Raw genomic sequence first — 20,749 nt, forward strand, 5'->3', positions numbered from 1 at the left:
TATGGGAATTACAACATGTTACAAAAGTATAAACTACTTAATTCAAGAAGAACAATGTCATGAGTCTTAGTTGTAGAAAAAGAATATTTTGAACAGTGCCAAAAGGAATAGAACGTAAATATTCTGTCCCTAGAAAGATGTACTATAGGGTAAAACAGTAGTTTGCTTGGCTCAAATATGACTGAAATGTACTCTTCTCCCAAGACTACCAATTATTTTGCTCTTATTCCGTAATTACCTAGTAGCCTTTTGATTACTAATGTAGTCATGAATCCTAATCCCAGAAGTGAAACTGTTTTCAGGATAGCACTAATCTTTGAACTTCTTGAGGGCAGGCACGATATGCTGGTTGGCATAGATCAATATGGCAGTGCTTGATGACCTCTTAGGTAAACTGGCAAAATTGCAAATCCACAAAACTGTCAAAATCAGAATTCCAAGTACCAGCAGAGCAAAACTGAGTCTTAATTGTCATTTTACTCTTACACATCCTACCATACTTGCAAATTTACCTATTATATCCTTACTTTCCAAAATAAAAGAAAGCCAGTAGAAAATTATGGAAGAATCCCACATAAAGTAATCTTATATATACCATGGACCTATATTTTCAGTTTGACTACGTGTATTTGACATCAGAATGAAGTGGAAGGCTAGATGGTTTGGGGGAGGAAAATTTTTCCTCTATCCTTCTAGGTTCTTCTGGCTGGTCTAAGAATTAAATCAACATGAGACAGACTAACGGAAGAAAGTTAAATTTGATTTTGTACTTATGAGGGCTCCATAAGAATATGAGGCCCAAAGATAGTCAGGCAATTGAGAATTATATGCCATTCTGAGCTAAGGAGAAGGGGTAGGGGTCTGGGACTTCAAAGGGGAGGAAGATAATTCACGGGGACATGGGAACAGGAAATACTTGGTAAATAGATGTTTGCCATGCCATGCAGAGACAAAGGGACAGAGACAGGAATGTGAATAAACAGGCCTTACTAAGTTCCCCTGAGTTTAGCACCTAGCTCACATTCTTGTACTTATCTCTGGTAATAACTCTTCTTCCTAGAATAGGCCCTCTATCTAAATTCCTTTAGGCAATTAAGAGGGAGATAAGAAAAACTTCCTGAGTCTTCTGTTTCTTAAAAGAAATATCAACTTAAAATAATCTGCTTGCCTAAGACACATATTTGGGGTGGCAAATTTTGCTCCCCTACAATGGTCAAGGACCTATTTAAAAATCATGTCAGGAACATTTTAAAAATAAATATGATGACAGAATGTGGACTATTTTTCAAGTAGGTCAAAACTAGAGCACAAATGAATTTAAGAAAACAATCTATTGAAATGAGTAGATCTTGATTCAGTTAAATTATTTTAAAGTCTGTTGTGGCTCAAATATTTAGAAATGCTTCTTGTTTAGCAAAATTTTAATCCATTTATTCATTTGAGAACTATTTACTAAACATTTACTCAGTATTAGGCATTGGGTGTACAGTAGTGACCGAGATAGGCACTGCCCTTGTCTCTTTGAAGCCAGGGCCAACTTATCCATTAGGCACAGTGAACACACTGCCTAGGACCCACAATACTTTTTAGGGGGTCCATGAAAATGTTTTAATTTCTTTTAAAATTAGAAAGAAAAAATGAATATAATCCTAGCTCAATGGTATTAATCTTTATACTAATGCAGTCATAAAATATAATTTTAATATTTTTATGAAGAAAGAGGTCCACGAAGGCAAAGGTTGCTGGGGCTCATGAAAGTCATAATGTGGGTCTGTGTGGAGTTTATATTCTATTAGAAGAGATTGGCAGATAATTAGATAAAATATAATATAGTGTAAAAAGTGCTGAGATAATGGTAAATACAGGGTGCTATGGGAACCCATCTTGAGGGGTTATGGAAAGTTTCTCAAAAGCCTCAGCAGAAGCATGAAGGACGATAAGAGTAGGAAAGAAAATGCACTGGAGCAAGAATATGCACAGATCTGAAAGTAAGAGAGATCATGATGAGTGGGAAAAATGCCAGGTACCTCCAAACGCTTAGAGGAGTGGTTCTCAACTCAGGGTGATTTCGTCTCCCAGAGGACATTTGACAGCGCCTGGAGACATTGTTACTAGCATCCAGTGGGTAGAGGGCAGGAATGCTGCTAAACATCCTACAGCACACAGGACAGCTCCCCACAACAAAGAATTATCTCGTCCAAAACATCAAGAGTGCCAAGGTGGAGAAACTCTGTGTCAGAGAATTAAAATTGGAGATTTTAAAGTTTTAGTCTTTGCCAATTTGATGGTATCTTGTTGCTTAAATTTACATTTCCTTGATTACTAGTGAGTTTAAATATTTTTATGAGCTATTGCATTTCTTCTTTAGTATATTTTCTGTTTGTGTCCTTTGGAGATTTTTCACCTGGTTGTTGACCTGTTGCTTAGTGGCCTGGAGGAACTCTATACATATTATAGGTAGAAAATCTGTGTGTCATATATGTTGCAAATATTTCCCCTACTTTATTATTTTCCTTGATGTTTTATTTTTATTTCTGTGCAGTTTCTAACTTTAATGTAATCAAATCCATTGTTCTCGTCTTTTCATATTTTCTGCTTTTTTATTATAAAAGCTGTTTTCAACCCAAATTGCAGAAACTGATTTTGATACAGTGTGATAAACAGTATAGGAGAACAGTATGTCCCATATTAACAGTGTGGAGGCATGAAAAAAGTGGTCAACTTAAATGAGCAGAAAGGGTAGGATGCATTTTTTCCTTATTGTCCTATGTATCCTAAGTGACTAGCAAAGTGCCTGGCACACAATAGGCTACCAATAAATATTCATTAAGTGTTGAATGACTAAATGGGTGGTATTTAATTGGTCTTATAACTACAGTTTATGAAATAGTAAACAATATTTATACTTGCAAATGTTCTCTGTGGAGTTGGATAATGAGTAGAAGAAATCATATACTTTTGCATTACTCCTAGTTACACCCCCTTCAAAGCTATGTCTGAAGCTAGGGCATCCAGGTTCTCAAAGTCATCCCTGGACTGTGCATCAGGCTTAGGGCTGGTCCAGAGGACCTCGGAGCTATCTATGCATCTCCAGATCCCCTTCTGAACCCAAATTGAGTTTTATTTTTATTTTAAAAGGAAAGGATTATTCTCCCTTCCCCCAGATACACACAAGCACAAATACATTTTAAGAAAAAAATGGAAAGTTCCTCTGGCTTCCATCCCACTTCCCAGAGATTTGATGCATCTTTCCTTTCTCTTTTGAACATATTTGTGATAGGCGTGAATTTGTTCCAGATTGTTTGGGTACAAGAAATAGCACATGTTTTTCCATTTGTTTTTAAAATTGAATCCAACTTGGTTTTTAGCCCTCACATTCTTAGCTGGTAGGGCATTCACCATCAGTCATTATTGGAGCTTCCCTCCCCATCAGATCCTACAGGAAACTCAGATCTTACTAAGTCACAGGAAAATGAGAGAGAAGAGGCTAATCCTTAATAGTTAGTGGTCACCCTCATTACTGATGATTCTGCTATCCAGTGATGCCATTGAATTTTGGTTCTCTGCCAGCTGCCAGCTGCCAGTGCTTTGCAATGTGTATGGCAAGAAGCAGAATGACAGACCTGTCTTTCGTGGATGTTTTTTCCATGTCTCCAATGACTCTAGGATTTACCCCAGGGGGTCCTCACTGGTCCTCTCAAGGCAAGACTGTGGCTCTTTCTGATCAGTCCCCAGCATATACCTCCTCTCAACGGTAGTACTGCCACCTTCCTGACTACAGTCTCAAGGTAATTCTTCGTCTCCAACAAGAATCACTCACCAATTCGACAGCAACTATAAACTCCTATCCACCCTGGCCCTCTAGGGCAACTCCAGACTTTGCCAACAAAGACCTGGACGAGTGTTATTGTTTGTTTGTTTTAGGAGTAGTTGTGGTTTATGTGTTCTTCCTTTAGGGCTGCTTCTATTAAAGAAAGATAAGGAGAAGAAAGAAAAAAGAATGAGAAAAAGAAAGAAAGGGAGGGAGGCGGGGAGGGAGGGAGGAAGGAAGGAAGAGAAAAAGAAAGATTGATTCCTAGAAATGAGGGACTTTGGGCCAAGCAAGACAGGTTTAGAACTCCAGGAGTCATACCCAATTTGAGGAAGATTTTAGGAAGACTCTCAAATAAAGGGCATCTTTAATAATTCTCATGTAACATATTTAAAACCTATTCAAAGGAAAGATCTCAGAAGATAGCAAAATATTTCCATCTACCCACCAGGCCCTCCAGATATAAAGCTCTCTCACTTTGACAGGACACCACACCCATTTCTCTTTCCTCCCTCCTGTTGGCAATGACCCAAATGCTCCTTGATTGCTGAAAGGGATAAGATCATGTGACCTGCTAGGAGATTTTCAATCAACGAAAAAAGAGCAGCAGGCACAAATATCTGGAGTTTATCAAACACTGAAGCAGCAACTTAAGATTTGATTAGAGTGGATTTCCACTTAAAATGACAACATCAAGCTACTGTGTTATCGGCAAATCTTTACAAGTGAGGATGAAGCAAAGCACGGACTGCTTCAGGAAGAGCATACTTTAGAATCCTTTAGCAGTAAGTGGAAAAAGTTATTTTATGATATCTTTGCAAAGCTTTTCTCTTCTGAAAATACTCAGTTCCAGTCAACTTTAACACGAGCTTAAATATTTTTCCAAGGATAACCTTACGCTAATTTTGCATCAAACTTGTTGACATTGTTTTTCAACCCCAGAGGATCAGTTCTATGATTACACTGCCATTTAAACTGTCTACTGTGGATCCATTGCACCAGAAGTTATGATTGGGAAAGTTGTGGGAAGTATTCTGCTACCTTAATGGAGAAAAAGCCCTGGCTTCAGAGAACTGAATCAAGTACCTTATTTACATAAGTTGGTGCATTACAAAGGTTGTGGAAAAGAAATTGTTATACATTAGATGATGTATAAATAATCAGTCTTCACATCTTTGAAGGAGCTAAAAGAATGTCACCACACACACACACTCAAATATCTCTGAGGAAAACGTACTTGCCAATACCCATGTGTAATCATAGCAACTGTCTTGTCTCCGTTTACGAGTGGGAGAAGACCTCCTCAAGACCTATTCTTAAGGGTACTTACTGACTCATACATGAGTTCCTTTGCCCAGTCTGTCATTAAATTGTGACAAGTTTTTGTAAAAGTCCCTTCATAGCTCCGGATCTTTGTCTCCTCATCTATAAAATGGGCATAATAATAAACCACTGTAGCTACTAGTTCATGAAAGCTTATGAAAGGCTGAAATGAGATAATGTGTGTAACAGTTATTCACAGAATATAAAGCTATTTTTTCATCTAGTCCACATTCATTTAGCCAGGAAGTGGACTAGGTGCTCAAGATATAAAAATGAATTCGACAGAGTTGCTGTTCTCATGGGTCTACAACACGAGGTGCTCTGTCAACCAGCGGACCTATGCCAGCATCCAATATTATGATAGTCACCATGAGGTAGTCATCAAGTGAAGGAGTTAGAAAGATGAAAGACAGGGTCCTTACCCTTAAGAAGCAGGCAGTCGAGGCAGGGGGCGTGCTCACAAACCCGCAACTACAAAATAGCACAGTAAATGCCATGCTAGAGAAGAAGACAAAAGAAAAGAGGCTGACGTGCATTTCTGCTCATTCCTAATGGACTCTGCCCGCCATTAGGAGCCATCGCCAGCACGCCATTGGTGGTTGGTGCTGACTTGGATACGCTCTTTTGACTTGAACAGTCATGCTCCCCCTATGCGTGGTTAACTGAGAAAGAAATCAGCATACATTCACTCAATTATCCATTTTATGATCAAAAAATCAGAAGTCTTTATTCAGGTAGGTTAAACACCGATACTAAAGAGTGAAGCAGATAGTTATCTAAGTATAACTTAGATAGTTATCTAAGTATCTGCTTAGATAGTTATCTGCTGTGAAAAAAAAAGATGTGAACTCCTAAGGGCAATTTGTTCTCTCTCTCACTAATGATTAACAAGCATCGGTCAGGTCAGATCCACATTTTTCGCATTGTAGTCCTCCAGACCCATATATCTGTTTCTTGTTGGAAAAACATCTTAGAGTAGAATTGCTTTTATTAATTACATAATTTAATCTTTCTTGAAAAATTTAAGCAAAATAAGTTTAAAATTCCAACTAGAAACATAAGATTCACTAAAGGAAACTTCTGCTCTAAGCACTTCAACTGATGGGAGATATTGTTGTGTGAGCTCTTTTTTTTTTTTTGAGGAAGATTAGCACTCCCTCCTTTTTTTGCTGAAGAAGACTGGCCCTGAGCTAACATCCGTGCCCGTCTTCCTCTACTTTATACGTGGGACGCCTACCACAGTGTGGCTTCCCAAGCAGTGCCATGTTGGCACCCGGGATCTGAACCAGCGAACCCCGGGCCACTGAAATGGAATGTGTGCACTTAACCGATGCACCATCGCGCCGGCCCAGCTCTTTTTCTTTTAAAATAAAATATCAAATTTTCCCAAGATAACATCCGATGAGAGCTGGGACATTTATGTTTAAAGGGTATAATTTTTTTTATTGAATATGCTGCTATAATTCTAGGACAGCATTGCTTTCTGGGGGGAAAACAGGCATTCAAGTGATTGCCATCTGTATTGCCCCATTCCAAATGATAGGCGCAAGCTGGTTCCGAGGCTGAATGACAAATATTAGGAATTTTGAACAACTCTAAACCTGCCGTTCTTTTCAGCTCTGATGCTTAAGAAATCACTTAGAGCATTTAATAGCCATGTCTTTGCACACCTTGAGAGGAGGGTTCATTTCGGGGATTACAATTACCTGAGAAACACGGAGCCATTTGCCTTGCAGAAGCTATTTAGATCTGAAGACCTCTTCATGACAGCCCCGAAACTTCAATTACCGCAGGCTTGTTTTTCTGACAAGTCTTGCAGACCGCGCTAGTAATGATAGGCTGTGGCATAGTCAGGAACTTTCGAGAAGAGAGGTTAAATCCTAGAGGGAACAGGGTTTTGGGAACAAGTGATTTTAGCAACAGGAAGAAATCAGTTAGCCAGCAAAGCAGCAGGACTGAACAGGTATCTAGCTCTTTAGGGAAACATGCAGCTATGTCTCAAGGTCAAGGTAAAGCATGAGATCAATTAAAGTAGATATTTACAGGCACTTAATATTTGATGATGCTGGTATTTCAAGAGAAAGGACAAAGAATTCATTTTTTTCTGTGTGCCATTCATTTAGAAATATTCTGCATTTGAAAATAAGGTTTTTCACAGAAATGATGTCCTTTTATCATCATTCCTTTTTGAAATGTATTTCTTGTTTGATTTGTTTTCAGTAATTGAACTATATTAGAGCACACCATTTAAAATGCTTCTTCATTTAACCCCAAAGTAATTAAATCAGCAATAGGCATGTATTATGAATAACTTTATCAATCAATGTCAGCACTTCAAATGTTTAAAATTGTGCAATAATATCCAAGATAATGATTTCAGAAATACAGGGAGGCATCATGATTCTTAATGTGTATTATGACATTTATGAAATGTTAAGGAGAAAAAAATGAGAAAGAAAAAAAGGAAAATGAACTATTAAAGGCACGCACGTCAGTTTCACGAAGTGGCTCAAGATTAGCATTTTATTCAGAATGAGCTAATTTTATTATTATTTTATAATCCTCCGACCAATAGACCAGTTTCTACTTCAGAGATGTTCAGATTTTTCTAATTTAATGTTTCTCTCTACTTAAAATTTACCTATCTGAAAAATAATATTTGTAGCAATTACATTTCATTTATTTTACCTCACTTGCCATGATAGCCTCAAAAGATTTCTTGCCTTCAATGGCTTGATGGTTTCTTCCAATACTTTAGTTATCAAGGTTGTAAATTATTCCCTGGGATGTGTGGGGATAATTAGATCATTGTCCTCAAAATCTGTGTTCAATGGCAAGGGTTTTCTTTTCAAGTTTTGAAAGAAGTGAAACAGCAGTTATCTCATTAGAAGTTCATGGGATATGGCTTTATTAAAAGAATGACTTGTTTCAGGGGTCATTTTATTTTTTATTAGAAGCCTGATAGATCCTTTCTAAAATCCAAAAAGCATAGATCCCCTTCAAATTCTCAAACACGTTTGTAATAAAAAATATTTTTTATGTTGAATTTGTTTCAACTCTTAAATCCTTGTTTTAGAAAATTTTCTCCTCTGTCTTTCACATACAAGTACATATTGTAAAGACAGTATATACAGTCAGCTTTGTGTATATCATCTTTGTATACATTGTGTTACTATTATAAGCTTGGACTGTCAAAGATATTTTCAGTCTTTAGGGTGTTTCATTGATCTCTCAAATAATAAAGTGAAACTGAGGTTTATATTATTCCATCATTACCTCCTTTTTTCTATTTCTGTACTCAACATTAATCATTCATTCAACAATCATTTTTGCTAACCATTGTGGGTAACACGAAAGAAGTATAATGTAGAGCCTCTGTTCTCAAAGACACACACACTCTCTAGGAAGTCAAGACACATATATCATTTAGCAGAAAAAATGATTAAGTGCCAATATGTATGATACAGGAGTTACAATAGAAATTTTTTTAAAGAGAGATTCATGGTCACTGAAATGCATGTAGAAAGTTTCACAGCGGTGATAGGACTTGAACTCGGTCTTAAAAGATATCAGATTAGGTTGAAATGAGGGGAGAAAGTATGCACAAGGAAGAATAAAGAAATGAAAGAATGAATATGACCAAGAGACAGTAAATGGAGACTGGTTTACACAAGTGGAAAGACCTTGATGGGCAGTAGAAAAAGATAAAGTCAGAAATAATTTGGGGTCCGATTTTGTACTAAAGGGGAGAATTTGAACTTGATGTTATTTGGCTTGGGCTAGGCTAACAGTGGGAAAGGGGTAGAAAAGATGAATACAGGAGGCCTATGGGGAGAAGCATCAATAGGGCTTGTATCCATTCATTCTAGCAAGCATTTGTTGAGTATCATTTAGTTGTTAGGATCTGATGGGAAACGAAGATTCTAAGATGGCTTCAAGGCTTTGAGATTTCACAGAGAGAAGTGTTTATCGTAACAGAAATTTTACCACGCCCTCTGGTCCCTTTAAAAATAAGATTCTAGTCCCCAAAGGGTGCTCAAACCACACGAGAAAGATAATGAAACAAATGAACTAAATTTGTGTGATTAGTTCCTGAACTGACCTTCAATCGCATTGTGCTTTTCCTTGCCTTTGAATCATTCAGTTTCCGAATCATTTTGTCTCCAGCTCCTTTCTTGTCTCATCTCTCCAACTTCCCAGACTTCAGCTCATTACTTTCTTCCTAGATGTTGCTCTTTCTTGGAGATTTAGTTTGCCTTAGGCAAAGCCTAAGACATCTTTCTTTTTCTCTTTGCACTGGGAAAAACTGGCTTGGAGAAAAATTAGGAAGTTTAGGAAGGAAAACAATTGAGGTAGGGGAAAGGTGATCAATTTTGACTGTAATTCTGTTGATTTCGTAATGCTAGTGGGATTCACTATCATGTTCATGATTCGTAATAGACAGTTGGAAATATCAAATTGGAAATTAAGGTAGGAAACCAGGTTGGAATGCAAATTTGGGAGTCTTCACCAATGGCAATTTAAGGTCTCCCAGAGGCACTAAAGAGTATTCCCTTCTCCTTACCCCAGAATGGGCATCAGTGGTGAGGAGAGAGGTCTAACGTGTCATTCAAGGTCAACCAATGTCAGTGTGTTAAGTCTTATCTCATTAAGTCCTTGCAACAACTCTATGAGGTGGGAAGGTGAGGCAGATTATATATAATTTCTCATTAGGATTTTTGTTCTTATTTGATCAAGAATTTGATTCATATTAAGGTTTATATACATACTTATCCCAGACCAATTTCTTCTAAAGCCTTATGCACACAGACCAATCCTTATTTTCCTGACTGGTCTAATTATTCCTAAAATTAACTGATTCTGCTGTCTTTCCTATCAGCATGCGCAGTCTTGCTCTCTCAGATAACTGTGATTAGAAAAATTGCATGTGTTAAAAAGAAGGCCAGCTTGAGGAAATTTGGTCTATAACACACAGATTTCTATTCAGCTAAAAATAAAGCCAATATGTAAGGGAAAGCATGAAACAGAAAAAGGTTGTTATTCTTTGAGGGCTGTGTTTTGAAACGCTTGGTAACAGTGCCTGAAAAAACAATAGACTGTGAAAAAAACCTGCCTTTTTATTCTTTATATACTAATTTTCTACTAAACATTCTATGCTGTATTTGAGTTCTTTTTTAAAAAATATCATTTGGTTATATATCATCAAATAGAGCCATAAATATAAATGTCAGAGGATGGCAGAACATTCAGTAACTGTAAGGCATGGGTGAGAAATTAGAAACATAGAGGACTTTCATTCACTCCTTTGGCTCATTGGATCATAAAATTGAAAGGAATTTGAAAAAACATTTAGTTTAGGCACCTTTGTTTTAAAGAAGAAACCGCAACTCAGAGAGACTGTGAAAAGATTAAGGTCATATAGCTAGTAAATGGTAGAGCTCAGTCTTGAATCAAATTCCCCTCACTCCCACTTCAGTGCTCATTCCACTGCCCCACACTGCTTAGACCAATCCCCATGCCTTCACTAAATGAATGAATCCAAAAGTAATTATTGAGTTCTTACTATATGCTTTCCATGGTGATATGTGTTGAAGGGAAAGCTAAAGGTTAAAAAAAAAAGGTTTTTAATTTTAAGACATTGACCCTCTTGCCATTGGGGTTTGACATTTATGTGAGGTCAGCAAACAAGAAGCAGTTAACAAGTAGTATCAACTAATCTATAATCAGATGTTCAATGGCCACAGGGTGTTGACTAGGGAAGAGAAATTGGAATTGGATGGAGCAGAGGTAGGCAAGCATCTGCTATACTCCAAAGCTACTACTAGACACAGTTTGGAGAAATCATTCTTTGACGAGGCCATGTGTCACCGCCGATATACCAGGAATAAAAAGGCCTCTATATTCACCTTCATTGCAAGGTGCATCTAGAAATGAGATGAGAGTTAAAGTTTGCTAAGGAATGTTAAATCCCTGTCCCCAAAATAAGCTGTATTCTCTCTTCCTGTGAAATTATTAAAATTCCTGCCAAAGCATTAAAAAGTAGTTTCCTCAGGGCCGGCCCAGTCGTGTAGTGGTTAAGTTCGCACACTCTGCTTCGGCAGCCCAGGGTTCACAGGTTTGGATCCTAGGTGCAGACCTACACACCGCTCATCAAGCCATGCCGTGGTGGCATCCCACGAACAAAATAGAGGAAGAGTGGCACAGATGTTAGCTCAGCACCAATCTTCCTAAAGAAAAAAGAGGAAGATCGGCAACAGATGTTCACTCAGGGCCAATCTTCCTCACAAAAAAAAAAAGTAGTTTCCTCAACTTTATGATCTTAGATCTCACAAACAGATGATAAATATAATAGTCTCCCTTTTTGGCAAACAGCATGAAACTCTAGAAAAATGTAGAGTAAGCTTTGAGTGGAAGTCCTCATTGAGGTGGAAGCATTCAGTGCCTCAAATTGCTTTAAATTAATAGGTATTGCAAAAAGGCTAGGATAAGAAATGTATACTTAGCAAATGATTTGAGGCAACCAAAAGAGAAATGGAAAAAATAGGCAAGTAATATTAGTCTTTTGTTTTACTCATTTAAAATAAAATTATTGCATTGCAGATATTAAGCCCCCAAATGTATATAATCTATTTCAAGGAAATATTACCTTATCTATTGAGGAATTTTAAAATGTATTTTTCATTGTCATTGAATCAGTTTTTAGTATAACTATATCCTTTTTTGTCTTTACTGTTTTCATATGTTTTGTTCACTTCTATGTTTCCCCAGGGCCTGTAGCTGTGCTGACACTTAGCAGGCACTCAATAAGTATTTGTTGAATTTTTCTAGATCGGGTCCTTTTCTTTCTCCAAATGGATTAACATTTAATCCTGATTGTTGCTTAGGCCACGAGGGCTACACAAAGAAACGAATGACAATTTGAAAACATACTTTCAAAGTCATTGCATAAACAATACTAAAATTAGACATAGTCCTGTGAAAAAAAGCCGTTTCTCTCCTTCATGTGGAAAGATCAGGGATTAAAACTGGCATGACCACTCAGAGCCTCAGCACGAGGGAGAAGAACCAAAACAAAAGGAAGAAAATAGAAAAAGCAAGTCAACGCAAAACAGAATAGGAGAATTAAGAACTACTTTTACCACTAACCCTCAGAAAAAAAGTGAATAAACAGAGCAAAAAAATGGTCAATATTGTTCCCCAACAATAGAAAACTGAAGCTGTATGAGGCTGCTGCCAGCTGATATCCCTTACCTACCTGGCTTGAAACAAATTAGAGGCAAAGAAGTTGAGTTAAGAGTGCTGGTTTTGGGGCCGGCCCCGTGGCCAAGTGGTTAAGTTAACGCGCTTCACTTCAGCAGCCCAGGGTTTCGCTGTTTCGGATCCTGGACGCGGACATGGCACCGCTCATCAAGCCATGCCGAGGCGGCATCCCACATGCCACAACTAGAAGGACCTACAACTAAAAACACACAACTATGTACCAGGGGGCTTTGGGGAGAAAAAGGAAAAATAAAATATTTTAAAAAAAAATAGTGCTGGTTTTAACTAATTTGAAAAGATGTTTGTACCCCTATGTTCATCACAGCATTATTCACAAAACCCAAGACTTGGAAGCAACCCAAGTGCCCATCAACAGATGAATGAATAAAGACGATGATGTAATACATATACATGATGGAATACTACTCAGCCATAAAAAAGACAAAATGGTGCCCTTTGCAACAGCATGGATGGACCTTGAGGGCATCATGCTAAGGGAAACAAGTGAGATGGAGAAAGACAAATGCCATATAATTTCACTCATATGTGGAAGATAAGTCAACAACAACAAAAAACATATAGACACAGAGAACAGATTCGTGGTTACCAGAGGGAAAGGGGGTGGGGGAGGGCAAAAGGGGTAAAGGGGCACATATGGATGGTGATGGATAAAAACTAGACTATTAGTGGTGAACACAATGCGGTCTATACAGAAACTGAAATAGAATAATGTACACCTGAAATATACATAATGTTATAAACCAATGTGACCTCAATAAAAATATTTTTTTTAAAAAAGAGTGCTGGTTTTAGAGTCAAATAGAGCAGAATGTGCATTCGAGTTCTGTTCCTTACCAGAAGTGAGATTTTCAGGGTTACTGTGACATTAGAGACAACATCAATAAATAGCAGCTATCAGAAAGTACAGCCTTTTCAGGTTCCTAAGTTATAATTAGCATTTAGATTGTAGACAACCATGGTGTGTTTAGTCCTAATAAGGCATTTTTTCTGCCTAAAACGAATACCCACACCATAGGCACTGTGAACATGCCAGTAAAACCTTGTTCAAATATTTTTAAGCAAAACTTCTTTCGCATTAATAATATTCCCCAAGTCAGTGTAAACAAAAATCATTGCTCTAGTCCAATCAATTGTTCAAAAACTAAACATGAAGTGAGTGTCTACGTGAGTCAAATGCTTTGCAAGGCACTGAGATGCCACAATGGGTATGGCTTCATCCTTGCCCTTAAGCAGCTAAGAGTTCTGTGGGTGAAGATTCTTTTATATTTACATATTTATAAAAGGGTAATGAGGAGGTCCTTTGTTTTAAAATCAACGTGTCATTTGGCAGAAAAAACTCAGGATCAGAAATGGGTCTAGGGGCCAGCCTGGAGACGCAATGGTTAAGTTTGAACGTTCCACTTCTCGGTGACCCAGGGTTCGCTAGTTCGGATCCTGGGTGCGGACATGGCACCGCTTGGCAAAAGCCATGCGGTGGTAGGCGTCCCATGTATAAAGCAGAGGAAGATGGGCATGGATGTTAGCTCAGGGCCAGTCTTCCTCAGCAAAAAGAGGAGGATTGGCAGTAGTTCGCTCAGGGCTAATCTTCCTCCAAAAAAAAAAAAAAAACGATAAAAGGAAGAAAAGAAATGGGTCTAAATATCCTTGGTCCCACTTTCCATAGTCCTGCTAACCATGGTTGGAGGTGTCAAGTAGGTTACCGCTAAAATGTGGGCCACGTAAACTCACTGAAAACAATCACATTTAGAAAACAGAGCAGAGTCCATATATCCAAATAATGAAATCAATTACTGTTTAAAAACTAAAAGTAAGAGCTAACATAAAATTAACATTTTTATAGAGTGTAAAATTTACAAAGCACTTTATATAATCTCATTTGATCCTCATAAATCTGTGAGTTAAGCAGCCATTCTTTGGTGCATTTTATAGGTAAAAAACCTGAGGTTTCAAAATGTGAAGTGAAGAGAAGATTGAATTGATATGACACCCTGCGAAATAGAGACAGGTGCTCTGGAGGACCTGAAAAAGAAAAAGAAATGCCCCAAAGATAGAAGTCAGATGAGGTCAAATTAAAGAAAGAGAGAGAGAGGGGAAGTAAGGAAGGAAGAAAAAGAAAGAAAGACAGCCACAGCCCAAAGGTACACAGGAGGGGCTCCTGAAAAGGGAGAAGAGCTCTAGGAGCACTTCTAGCAGAGATGACAGAGACTGGGACTACAAGGGGACCATGGGGCAACCAAAATGGTAAGTTTGAGCCCTGCAGAAGAAGCAGCGAGGAAGTTTGAACCCATTGCAATGCCCCTACCACCATCTTGGACCAGATCGCCAACAACAAAGTTGTCTATGCTTCCTGTCCCGATTTCCTCTCCTTCACGCTGTTAGGACCACCCTAACCAGGTTCTAACCCTTCTGTCAACTCCAACGTTGCTCTCATCAAGGTGGCTAATGAACTCCAAACTGCTAAATCTAATGGTCCTTCTCAGTCCTCAACTTATTTGACCTTTACTATGGTCTGGACGTTTGTGTTCCCCTAGAATTCATATGTTGAAATCCTCTTGCCCAATATGATGGTTTTAGGAGATGGGGCCTTTGGGATGTGCTTAGGTATGAGGGTGGAACCCTCCTGAACGGGATTAGTGCTCCTATAAAACAGGTCCCACAGAGCTCCCTAGCCACTTCCACCATAAGGACACAAGAAGTCAGCAGTCTGTGAACCAGAAGAGGAACTTCACCGGATCATGCCGGCACCCTGATCTCAGACTTCCAGCCTCCAGAATTGTGAGAAATTTCTGTTGTTTATCAGTCACCCAGTCTGTGCTATTGTATTATAGCAGCCCAAACAGACTAAGACAACCTATTAGGATTGAACACAATGACTGACACCCCTTCCCGCCTACCTAAGAGACAATTCAAACTCAACATGTTCAAACCTGAACTCCCAGTTCTCTCCCCAAGCCTGCTCTGCCTGCTGCCTTCCTCATCTCAGAGGATGGCAATCTCATCCTTGTTGTTCAGGCCAAAAACTTTGAAATTATTATTTTAAAAAATTATTCATTGCAAACAAGTGTATATATCAAAAGTCTAATGCTTAAAGAATTTTCACAAATTGAACAAACACATGTAAACAGCCTGAGATCAAGAAAGAGAACTTTAACAATACCCCAGAAGCCTTCCTTAGACTGCTCCTTTCTAGTCACTCGCTTCCCCTCACTAAAACGAATGTGTCTCCCAGAATGCAATGCAGGAGAACAAGGAAGAAAAGTTAGGAGGCACAGAGTATATATCCGGAAGTTCCAGCATTCATCTACAATCCGTGCCCAATGAAAAAGAAGAGATATAAAAAAGTGGATAAGAAGGATAAGACAAAGCAATAACAGAAGAAAACTTCCAAGAACTAAAGAAAGACATGAGTACTCAGAAGTACTTCTAGTACTCATAAGTACTCAAAGGTGTATCACTTGTCCAGCAGGATATATGAATAAAGATACCCACCCAGACACACTGGGGTGAAATTTCAGAACAATAAAGAAAAAAAGCTCTAGACAGTAAAACATTGTCCTAAAGGAATAATAATTAATGGCATCTGAATCAATGACAGCAATGACATCTAAATTGTCATAGGCAACATTGTGAAGAAAGAAGATGGGACAATATTAGACATAAGAAAATAAGATTTTCTTTAAGGTTCTGTATCGTCTTTGTACTTATGCACATTATTGAAAAAATATATTAAAAGTCTGCATTCTAAAACAAAAAATGTCCACAATCCCATCACTTAACCAAGTCAATGTTTTCATTTAGCCAGGTTTCCTTCTAGTCCTTGTTTATAAGCATGTTCAAACTTTACATATTTGCAATAGTATTAAAGGTAGAAATTACATTCTGCAGGCTAACATTGTGGGGTTTTTTTCTTTTTTAAAGATTGGGGGGCCGGCCCAGTGGCGCAGCGGTTAAGTTCTCACGTTCCGCTTCTCGGCGGCCCGGGGTTCGCCAGTTCAGATCCCGGGTGTGGACGTGGCACCGCTTGGCACACCATGCTGTGGTAGGCATCCCACATATAAAGTAGAGGAAGATGGGCACGATGTTAGCTCAGGACCAGGCTTCCTCAGCAAAAAGAGGAGGACTGGCAGTAGTTAGCTCAGGGCTAATCTTCCTCGGAAAAAAAAAAAAAAAAAGATTGGCGCCTGAGCTAACATCTGTTGCCAATCTTTTTCTTCTTCTTCTTCTCCCCAAAGTTCCCCAGTACATAGTTGCATATTCTAGTTGTGAGTGCTTCTGGCTGTGTTACATGGGACACCACCTCAGCATGGCCTGATGAGCGGTGCCATGTCTGTGCCCAGGATCTAAACCAGCGAAACCCTGGGCCACCGAAGCGGAGTGCACGAACTTAACTCCTCGGCCACGGGGCCGGGCCCTCTACAGGCTTACTTTGTAATCTATCATGGGAATTGTTCTATTTGGGAAGCTTTATTTCTTATCTTCTCCCCTCTCTTCTCCTTTCCTCTGATTCTCTCCCTCCCCTATTCATGGTAACATTACCACTTCCATTTTTGTTTTTTTTTTCAAAATTTCTCAATTTTTCTTGCTTATTTTCTCCATCTCTTAAACGTTAGCATCTGCCCTTCAAACTTCATAAAAAATTTCTCTTGGGCTTTAATTGAAACTGCAAGGGATTTACAGGTTAATTAGATGAGAACAGCCATCTTTGTAAAATTGAGCCTTTCTGATTAGGAAGACGGCGTATCTCTCCATGTATTCAAGTTTTCTTTTGTGTGGAAAACTACTAGTGTCACTGTCACAGACATTTGGGAAGACAATTTGGCCATATCATAGTAAAAATCCATGCATCCTATAACGCAGCAATTCCTTCTCATCAACTCTAGAGAAATACTCATACTCAAACACGTCCTACGGTATTCTCTATAGTAGCAAAAAAACCAAAAACCAGGGAATAATCTAAATGTCCATTGATAGGGAAGTGGATAAGATAAAGAACGTATTGCCATCCATACTTCTAAATACTTTGCAATAGTTAAATAGGAAGAAGCATATCTACGTGATTTGGCATGGGGCAATAACTAGGACATATTCATATTATTAAACAAATAAAGCACATTACAGAATGTACATGCTTATGTAAGGCACACACACATACACACAAAACCAAAGCACGTATTTCTCCCTCTCACCAGCTTTACAATCTTGAACATACCTGTTACTTACTTAACTTTATTGTTATTTTTCTGATTTGTGTGATTTGAAGAGGATTGTAGGGAGGGTTAAATGGATCAATGCTTGTAAAGTCCTTAAAGCAGCGCCTGGTACCAAATAATTGCACTCAACGTTAGCTATTATTATTAATATTATTAATCTTAGTCCAATTCAAGAAATACTCATTAACCAGGCCCCGTGCATCAGGTGCTGCACATAGCCATTGGTGATACAGAGATGACTAAGAATCAGTCCCTGCCATTTAAAAAGCTTACACAATGTGGAACAAATAGACATACACGCCCACAATGTCAACACAATGTGGTAAGCACTTTGGAAGAATAATGACTGGCTGCCCTGAGCATACAGACGAGGCTCACCCAACCCAGGGTTGAGCAGGGAAGCGTGGAAGAGCGGGCCACTTTTGATATGGAAAGCTCTAATAACAACTTTCTCTTCATTCCCTCTCCTCATTAAAGGAGAGAAAGTCCTTGGGAGATTATTTATTCCTCTCCAAACCTAAAAGAGACCCTCCAAAATTTATGTTACCACGAGATTTTCTGATTGCCACTCAAGCTTGGCCAGCGAGAGTAGCCGTGATGAGACATGACAGGATTGTTCCGCAGGACAAGTTGGGAAACAACTACAAATCGTGTTGCAAACCTTGCAGAGAATCTGCTTTATTCCACAGGGTGCCAGCCTTTCATAACATAGTTTCCACATTCGGAGAGCATTTTATGGTAACTTTCCAAAGATTGTGTTTCACAACAAATATCTAAATCCGCCGCCAAGGACTTAAGAGCGTATAAACTCAAGATAAACATGAGTCAGCACTGCATCTCTATTTTTTTGAAAAAAGGCATGAAAATGGCTTGTGTTAACTAGAGCATATTATCTAGGAACTATTAGATAACCTTCCAGCCATAGGTCAGGATCTTATAAGATTCAGACAGAATATTCAAGAGAGAAATAGAAAATGTTATGCTGATCGAAAGACTAATCTATTCGACTGCAACGGGTTAAAGGAATAAGGAATGCTTTCCAAATAATCCAGTAAGTACTGCCCACTCCAGGACAAGCAAAAGGAAGAGATTTCCTGCCCATAGGAGCTCATGATCACGGAAAAACAAAGCACACACACAGAGAACAGAACGCGATCGAGTCTTTTACAGTATGAACTTTAAGTATAGGCTTGAGCACGTGGGATTCTAGCTAGATTTTTAACAAGGATTACACATCCCTTATAAAAAACTTGTAATGGATTCTCACTGCTGACAGGATAAATCTGTTTTTCTCACCTTATCCCATACGCTACATCCCAATGGCAATCGTCTGGTCCGGCTAGAATGAAATGGCTTAAGCAGTATGCTTCAAGTTTCCCATCCGGAGTACTCCTCTGTATAAATCCTAACCGTGGGCGGCCACATTAATCCCATCTCTTCCATGAAAGCTCTGTAGCTACAGCACCTTATGCCCTCTTCCTGCACCCAATATTCTTACCACTTACTTATCTGCAGCCTGCAGTCTGATCTCTCCTGGCAACCTCCACCTCGACCACAAGAACTTGGTCATGAATGAAGATAATTCACAAATAGATCAGAACAGAAACATGCAAAGTCACCTTATATGGTCAGAATGGTTCACAGGCCTCCAACACTTGACTGCATCCTAATTGAATTAGTTTATGTCTCTGAGGAAAGCAAGGGTTGAGCAAAAAACGGAAAACAAATCTCAAAGGCTAGTGCCGGCTTTATCCAAACAGCACCTTCCTGGGGAGAGGGAGGCTTGGGCCCTGGACTTGAAAGTTTCTATTCCCTAAGGCAAGACATCCTTCATGTGGAGAGAGTGCAGACGCTTCCAGCCAATAGATTTCACATATTTCTAATCCCACTGATGCCAGCGTTTCCTAACCACTGAATGAGAAACTCCAGGGGAAGGTGCCCTACAATTTGCATTTGTTAAAGTCAGCTTTATTCCATGATAATTTACATACTGTAAAAATCACTCCTTTTAGGGATATAGTTCTGTGAGTTTTGACAAGTGCATATGGATATATAACCACCACCACAATCAATTACAGAATATATGACTTAACTTCTTATGCAAGTGTGTTAACAAGGAGAAAAATGCACTCTTCATGAAGACATGCCTATAACAATTATTTTTCACTAAGAAAATAATACAGTAGTCCCCCCTTATTTGTGGTTTTACTTTCTGAGGTTTCAGTTACCCGTGGCCAACTGTGATCTGAGAATATTAAATGGAAAATTCCAGAAATAAACAATTCATAAGTTTTAAATTGCACACTGTTCTGAGTAGTGTGATGAAATCTCACACTGTCCCGCTCAGTCCCGCCCGGGACATGAATCATCCCTTCATCCAGCGCATCCACTCTCTGTATGCTACTCACCCATTAGTCACTTAGTAGCCATCTTAACTATCAGATCAACTGTGGCAGCATGGCAGTGCTTGCGTTCAAGTCACCCTTATTTTACTTAATAATGGCCCCAAAGTGCAAGAGTAGGGATGCTGGCCATTCAGATATGCCAAAGAAGCCATAAAGTGCTTCCTTTAAGTGAAAAGGTGAAAGTTCTCAACTTAATAAGGAAGGAAAAAAATCATTTGCTGAGGTTTCTAAGATCTATAGTAAGAACAAATCTCCTACCCATGAAACTGTGAAGAAGGAGAAAGAAATTTCTGCTAGTTTTGCTGTTGCACCTCAAATATGTATGTATAGGAAAAAATATAGCATATATAGGGCTTGGTACTACCTGTGGTTTCAGGCATCCACTGCGAGTCTCGGATGTATGCCCAGTGGATAAGGGGGCTACTGTACTGTTGTGTTAGCTTGACTAGAACGAGTCAATTCCTAATGTACTGACAAACTCCTGGAAACAAGAGAAAGAAAATTGTCCTCTCGGACCTAAATTATTTCAACATAAGGTATCACATCAGAATTACGAAAAGTGACCTTAAAAGGACAGAATATTTCACAGGCCTGCAAGTCTTGGTGTCTATAACCTGACTGCAAATTTTGTATTAACCTAGTGTGTCAAGCAAAAGAGAGGTCGGGTCAGACATTTTCTAGACAAGTGCTACTTAAAGTATGATCCTTGAATTGGTGCC

General features: G+C 38.8%; 1 long non-coding RNA gene across 2 annotated transcripts in view; it reads right to left on the minus strand.

The window, feature by feature from the left end:
* The window catches only part of LOC139080947 (uncharacterized), a 716,757-nt gene extending 697,584 nt beyond the window's left edge, over nucleotides 1–19,173 (minus strand). The window contains exon 1 of one of the 2 annotated variants that reach the window (XR_011535838.1): nucleotides 18,922–19,173. This is a non-coding gene — a long non-coding RNA (uncharacterized lncRNA). Of the gene's footprint in view, nucleotides 1–5,556; nucleotides 5,679–18,921 lie in introns of those variants that run through there. The other variant, XR_011535837.1, reaches the window with a different exon arrangement.
* Nucleotides 19,174–20,749: the final 1,576 nt, after the last annotated feature.

The sequence above is a fragment of the Equus przewalskii genome, chromosome X (assembly GCF_037783145.1).
Source record: "Equus przewalskii isolate Varuska chromosome X, EquPr2, whole genome shotgun sequence".
Classification (NCBI taxonomy): Eukaryota; Metazoa; Chordata; class Mammalia; order Perissodactyla; family Equidae; genus Equus; species Equus przewalskii.